The sequence below is a fragment of the Theropithecus gelada genome, chromosome 10 (genome assembly GCF_003255815.1).
Source record: "Theropithecus gelada isolate Dixy chromosome 10, Tgel_1.0, whole genome shotgun sequence".
NCBI classification, from domain to species: Eukaryota; Metazoa; Chordata; class Mammalia; order Primates; family Cercopithecidae; genus Theropithecus; species Theropithecus gelada.
In genome coordinates this window covers 68828389-68835786 of record NC_037678.1, presented here as the reverse complement: position 1 = coordinate 68835786, position 7398 = coordinate 68828389, and the positions used below count along the sequence as shown (strand labels likewise).

Here is a 7398-nt window from a genome sequence, read left to right as displayed (position 1 = left end):
TTGCACTCACATTCGCTTAAATGTTGTTCCCGAAGGTGCTCAGCCTCTAGCCCAGCTGGAATCTCTGGGAAGAGGCAGAGACAGTTTGGCAAAAAAGACACATCGGGGAGGTGGGGGCGGTGAAAGGAGAAAGCAGCCTTCCAGTTAAAGATCAGCTCTCAGTGTAAGGGCAGCTTTGGGCAGGCTGGCCTAGGTGGAGTTGGGGTCAGAGGCAGGAGCAGTGGCAAGGTGGGACTGGGGTGCTCTGCATCTCATTCAGTCAAGCAGGTCTGGTCCGGCATCCTTTGTGTGCAGAGGTGCTCCTCTGTGGTGCATTTCAGTTTATCTTCCAAGTCATCAATCATCTCTTCCAGCTTGATTACTGATCTCTTGGCAAACTCAGCCCGGGTCTCTGCCTCCTTGCACTTATCAGTAAGAATCTCGGTTGCTTCTTCATATCTGTCTTCTTTGTGAGAGTCCTTTTCTTCAGCAGCACTCAGCCACTTCAGGTTCTGGTCCATCGATCTGATCTGCTCATCCATCTCTTGGCCACAGGACTCTGCCAGCTCAGCTCGTTCCTCTCTGCATCCCAAGTTTCCTTCAACAACCACCAACTTATGAGTCGAGCCCCATCTTCATGCTTCCTGCCTGTGTTCTGCAATGTGCTTAGCTTCATTGAGTTGGATTTCCTTGAGTTTCATCTTTCCTTCATCTTTTTTTTTTTTTTTTTGAGACAGAGTCTCCCTCTGTCACCCAGGCTGGAGTTCAGTGGCGTGATCTCAGCTCACTGCAACCTCCGCCTCCTGGGTTTGAGTGATTCTCCTGCCTCAGCCTCCCAGGTAGCTGGGATTACAGATGTGTACCACCACATCCAGCTAATTTTTATATTTTTAGTAGAGTTTTACCATGTTGGCCAGGCTGGTCTTGAACTCCTGACCTCAGGTGATCCACCCACTTCAGCCTCCCAAAGTGCTAGGATTACAGGCGTGAGCCACTATGTCCAGCCTTTTCTTCATCTTTTAAGGCTCGATTTTCAATAACCTTCCTACCTCTCCCACTCTCATCAGCAGCTTTGCCACTTCTTCCAGCTTTTGCAGGGCAGTGGCCAGGCGCGCCTGAGCACAGTCCAGCCCCTTTTCAACCAGCTGGATCCTACAGTTCAAGGAGGCCACCTTGGCCTCAGCTTGTTCCAGGCCTGCCTTGCTCCCTCTACTCCCTGCTGGAGGTGCTCAGCTCTCTCCTCTGCATCATCTGCCTGCTGCTGCTGAACCTGGCTCTTATGCTTCACCGCCTCAATGGTGGCTATCCCAGTCACGGTGCCCACCCAGCCCCTGCTTGTGCTCCGGGTCCTGCCTCTCCACTCAGCACTGTAGCCATTTCTCCTACTGTCAATTTTTCCCCCCCGTATTCCAATAGGTGTCCTCAGTTTTAAAAAATCAGGTCAGGGCTGGGCGCGGTGGCTCACGCCTGTAATCCCAGCACTTTGGGAGGCCAAGGCGGGCGGATCACGAGGTCAGGAGATCGAGACCATCCTGGCTAACACGGTGAAACCCCGTCTCTACTAAAAATACAAAAAATTAGCCAGGCGTGGTGGCGGGCACCTGTAGTCCCAGCTACTTGGGAGGCTGAGGCAGGAGAATGGCGTGAACCTGGGAGGCGGAGCTTGCAGTGAGCCGAGATCGCGCCACTGCACTCCAGCCTGGGCGACAGAGCGAGACTCTGTCTCAAAAAAAAAAAAAAAAAAAAAAAAATCAGGTCAGTTGGGTCATGCCACTTCTTTGCTTCCACTTTCCAATGACTCATATCATGCTTAGAATAAAACCCGAATCCTTATGTGGCCCATAGGGTTGACTAGCTCCTGACAGCCCCACTGACCTCTTCTACTCTCCCACTCCAGCCATCCTGGTCTCCATGCTGTTGCTCAGACATGCCCAGATGCCCCACCTTGCAGCCAGCGGCCTTGCAGCTTCCTTATCTGGAATGCTCATTCCTCAGGTTTTCCCATGGGCCACCTCCGGAAAAGGTGGCATCTCAAAGCTATCTCTGCAGAAGGGTCTTTGCTGGCTTCTCCATCTAATACCGCCTGCACCCCCACCCCCACCTGCAAGGAACTCCCCATCCTGTGGCATGGTTTTATTTTCTTCATGTCTTTCATCACCATGTGAAATTATCTTAGCTCTTTATTATTTTAAAATTTTTTCTTATCTCATTAAAACGTTTGCTTTAATTGAAGTATAATATTAAGTATATAGCTCAATGACTTTTTGTTTGAGAGAGAGAGAGAAAGTTTCGCTCTTGTTGCCCAGGCTGGGCTGCAATGGTGCAATCTCGGCTCACTGCAGCCTCTGCCTCCCAGGTTCAAGTGATCATCCTGCCTCAGCCTCCCAAGTAGCTGGAATTACAGACATGTGCCACCATGCCAGGCTAATTTTTTGTATTTAGTAAAGATGAGGTTTCACCATGTTGGTCAGGCTGGTTTCAAACTCCTGACCTCAGGTGATCCACCTGCCTCGGCCTCCCAAAGTGCTGAGATTACAGGCGTGAGCCACCGCACCTGGCCTCGATGACTTTTTACATATATGTGCTTGTAACCGTTTCCCATATCTGGACATAGAAGGTTCTCAGACACCCTAGAAAGCTCACTCATGCCTCCTCTTCCCAAAGGTAGCCACTATTCTACTTTCTATTTGGTTTCTATCATAGATGAGTTTTGCCTGCCTTTGAGCTTCATGTAAGTGGAATCGTATAATCTGGATACTTTTTGCCCAAATTCTTTCTTTCATCATTGTCTGTGAGATACAGCCACATTTTTGCGTGTGGATAAATGCAACAGCAGTTTGTTCTTTTTGTATTGCTGTTCCATGGAGTACTGCATAGCAATACTCCATTGCATAGCAGCGTTCAATTGTGTCAGTATAACACAATTCGTTTATTCATTCTTCTGCTGGCAGACCGTGGGTTGCTCCTAACTGGTTGCTGTTGAATAATGCTGCTGTGAACATTTTTACACATCTTTCCATGGAGAGATACACTCATTTATTTTGGATATATGCCTGAGAATAGAATTGCTAGATCATTGAGTAGGCATATGTTTATCGGCTATTTTTTCTTTTACTTGTTTATATTCTTTTTCTCCTCCTGGACTATAAGTTCCATGAAGGTAGGAAACAAGCTTGTCTTGTTCACTATTGTATTCCCAGTGCATAGCACAGTGTCCAGCACATAGTAGCTGCTTAATAAATATTTAAGTAAATGAACAAACTTAAGCTACTATCAGCTCCAAGTAAGTTGTGACAAAGAACCCAGGACTAGCTACAAATCCTCCTGACATTCGCCCTTCGCAAGCTGATATTTGAGAGCCCAGCTGACTCAGAAGGAGGCAGAGCTGCAGGTGCTGGGTTATTCAGCATCCTGTTATTCTTTGAAGTGGCTCCCCCTCCCTCTCTTGGCCTGCATTGTCACAGCTTGAAATATTCTTTTGATTATGAGAACATTTCCCATTAAGTGTGCATCTCCAGCTTCCCCCCAACCCCCCAGTATTTATGAGCTCATAACTCCAGGATCTGTCACAATCAGTGTTGTAAAAGTGTATCTGAATGTAATGAAATAATTCGATGAGAAACGTGACGGGGAGACAGTTGGAATTTTCTCCTGCCTTACAAACCATCCCCAGGGGACGGGTGTACATAAATCAACACCTCCCTTAATTAAGTAAAACATTTTAGGGAAAAAACAAATTAATTACCACTTCATGGCACCACCCCAGCCGATTACCCAAATGGTTCACATTCCATAAACCTCGCTTGAATTCAGAACTAATTATCACTCTTTTGGTTTGTTTATGCTTCCCAATCTACGAAGATCTGTATTAAAAGTGGGTAGTGTGGTGTGGCTTTTTCACTTTACTTTCAGGATGATGTAAGCTGTCAAAATAATCAAGAATTAAGTCTTAAAAAAAAAAAACTGAAAATGAAGGGAATGTAGAATGTGGAACATTTAGGGTAGGAAATAAACATCACCTTGGGGTGTTGCTGGGGTGGTGGGGAGAAGCCTGTAGAGTGCAGGATATATGGGGCCTTGGCCTGGCTGAGTCCCTGACTTGCTGCGTAATGTTGGGCAAGAACTGGACGTCTCCGTCTCTTATCTGGGGACCATTGTCTGTTACCTGCCTGGCCCCTTGGGGGCGCACTCGCCTCCTGGCATGTGATCCCAGCAGGGAGTGAGAATCCTGACGTCTCTGAGCCTTCATTGTCCAGCCTGGCCTGATGTCTTTCCTAATTATCCTTCCTGCTGGCTCTGGCTTCCCCCTTGCCCTGTGGGCCCGATCAATTCTTATCTTTGATCCTGCAGAGCCCCGTGGCCAGGATAGCTGCTGACTAATAGCTTATCCTTTTCCCAGTCCGTCCAGCTGCCTTCTGATTGGTCCACTCCCCCAGTGGAGCCCAGGCCTGCCCTTGGCTCTTCTGGGCTATGTGTGGGAGTGGGGGTCTCAATGGCGTCAGGCACAGTTGGCCTTGGTAGCCCCTCCAGCTGTAAGCCTTGTAAGTCCAGAGTCTAGTGCCAGGCTAAGCCAAGGCCTAACCTTCCCTTGTTTCTGCCACTTGCCCCTCTTGAGTGGGTGTGTACATTGTAAGCGCTCAGTCAGTTCTGAGTCACTATCTGGATCTCAATGAAGGACATAGATAACTAGAAAGAAACAATCCAACTCTTAAAAAACATTTTTAAGGCATGAATTGCACATAGTAAAGTGCATAAGTTATACATGTACAACTCAGTGAATCTTTACTTTGTGTACACCCGTGTAATTCCAACCCATGGCAAGACACAGGTCATTCCACCTCCCTAAAAGGTTCCCTTCCAGTCAGCATTCCTCAAAAATAACCATTATCCTGACTTCTATCACCATAGATTGATTTTGTCTGTTCTTGCATTTCATATAAATGGAATAATCTGGTATCTAGCTTTCTGTGTCCGGCTTGTTTTGCTCATTCACTGAGTCTATGAGATTCATTCTTGTTGCAGATAGCAGTAATTCTTGAACTCCTTTTTAGACTGAAGTTTTAAAAAGCGATTACTCGAGCGATTACTGGTTGTTGGTATCTAGCTTGACAGTATGTTGCCCTTTTAAAAAAATAACCACATGCCAAGATATTTGTGGGTCTAATACTGTCATTACCATATGTACAAAAAGAGTAATTTAGCTCCTGCGAGCACTCGAGTGCCTTCAAATTCCAAATGGAGCAGGGATGAATTTGATTAGGAAGGTGTCTGACTACAGCCCTCCCATCTTGAGAACCTTCCAGGGCATTTTCTTATTGCTTTACTTCCCATTTGCTGAGTGCTGTGATTTGAATATTTGTCCCCTGCAAAACTCATGTTGAAATTTAATCTCCAGTGTGGCAATATTGAGAGGTAGGGCCTTCAAGAGGTGATTGGGTCATGAGGGCTCTGCCCTTATGAATGGATTAATCTGGAATAACTCATGGATTCATGGGTTAGTGGATTACTGGGTTATCATGGGAGTAAGACTGGTGGCTTTATAAGAAGAGGAAGAAAGGGTTGAGTGTGGTGGCTTGCATCTATAATCCCAGCACTTCAAGATGCCGAGGATAGAGGATTGCTTGAGCCCAGGAGTTTGAGACCAGCCTGGGCAACATAGTGAGACTTCATCTCTAATTTTTTAAAAAAAGAATAAGAAGAAGAAGAGGAAGAGAGACTTAAGCTAGCACGCTCACCCCCCTCACCATGTGTGATGCCCTGCACTGCCTTGGGACACTCCACCAGCAAGAAGGTTCTCAGTAGATGCAGCCCTTAACCTTGGGCTACTCAACTTCCATAACCATAAGAAGTCAATCCCTTTCCTTTGCAAATTACTCTGTTTCAGGTACTCTGATAAGCAAGAGAAAACGAACTGACACTGGGTTACTAGAGAGGTTTAGTATCTTTTCTTAGGGTTGTTTGTTACCTGTGTAACAGGTAGGTCCTGCTGGGACCCTTTCTCCAGGGAGGGCGTGAGGAAGTTGGAGGCTGCTCCCTCCAGGTCATGTGTGAGAGGGTGGGAATAATCTGGGTACACCCTGCAGGTTGTCTCCAAAAGGGTCAGTCACCCCCAAACCTAGGGAACATCAGTGCTGGGGCAGGTGGGGGAAGAGTCAGGGTTCACTGTCTCTTGGGCTAGACCTAGGCAATGTCTGTCCGCATGGAACCCTCAGCTCCAATCCCGGCCTTCAGCCCTGAGAGCTTGTTAGCAAGAGGCTCTGATCCAGCAGGTCTGGGGTGGATCCAGGAATCTGATATTTTCAAGCTCACCAAGTAATTCCAGGGAGTGGCCTGGAGCCAGACTGCTTGCATTTGAATTCCAGCTCTGCCTGTTATCACTGTGACTTCAGCCAAGTAACTTTGCTTCTCTTGCCTTCATTTCTTTATTTGTACAATGGGGATTATAATCGTGTGGAAGAATAAAATGAATCAATGCATTTATGCTTGAAAAGCACTAAGAAGAGTACCTGGCACAGAGTAAGCACTCAAAAAGAGTTGGCCACCGCCGCCATCATCAGCATCCTCAGCTCCGACAGCGCTAATGCTTCACCAACACTTCTGCTTTACACATAGAAACTGAGAACCACAGACGCGTGTGGACATAACCAGAGTCACACAGCAAGACACAGGTGGCACAGGGACCAGAAGGCCAGCTCCCTCTCCCCTTGGGACTGTGTTCTCTCACCCGTGTGGCTGGCTAGCCATCCTGCCCAATGTCCCAGTCACATGCTGGGGGACAGGGTGGGGAAGATAGTCTACAGAGTGCGGGCTTTCTGAAAGATTATATTAGGTGGGTGCAAAAGTAATCACGGTTTTTGTCATTAAAAGTAATGGCAAAAACAAAAACCGTGATTACTTTTGCACCAACCTAATAGAACTGGAAGTGTTGGCATTTGCCTCTCGCCCACCATAGCAATTCTCTACCCCCCTCCTCACCCTTGAAGGGACCAGCCAGGTCCTCTTTCCCACTTTTGGAGTAGGAGGACGGGAATGACCTGAGTCACCTCTAGATTTCTGAGGTTAGGACAAATGTCATGTCGCCAATGATCAAATCCCACCAATTCTACCTCCACAATGTCTTTTGTATCCAAGCCCTCTGCCATACCTGCGGCCAGGCCACCATCATCGTGTGCACCTGGGCAGCTGCACCAGCCCCTCCCTGGCCTCCCTGCTGCCAGTCTGGCTGCTTCACTTCACTCTACATACCACCCACCTCACCACCCTTTGGAGAGGTTTTTTTAAACCACCCCCATGGGCTGGGCACGGTGGCTCACGCCTGTAATCCCAGCACTTTTGGAGGCCAAGGTGGGTGGATCATGAGGTCAGGAGATCGAGACATCCTGGCTAACACGGTGAAACCCCGTCTCTACTAAAAAATAC

At 47.6% G+C, this 7398-nt stretch overlaps 1 pseudogene; it reads right to left on the bottom strand.

The window, feature by feature from the left end:
- Positions 1 to 251: 251 nt before the first annotated feature.
- LOC112632479 lies at positions 252 to 6723 on the bottom strand (annotated as a pseudogene).
- Positions 6724 to 7398: the final 675 nt, after the last annotated feature.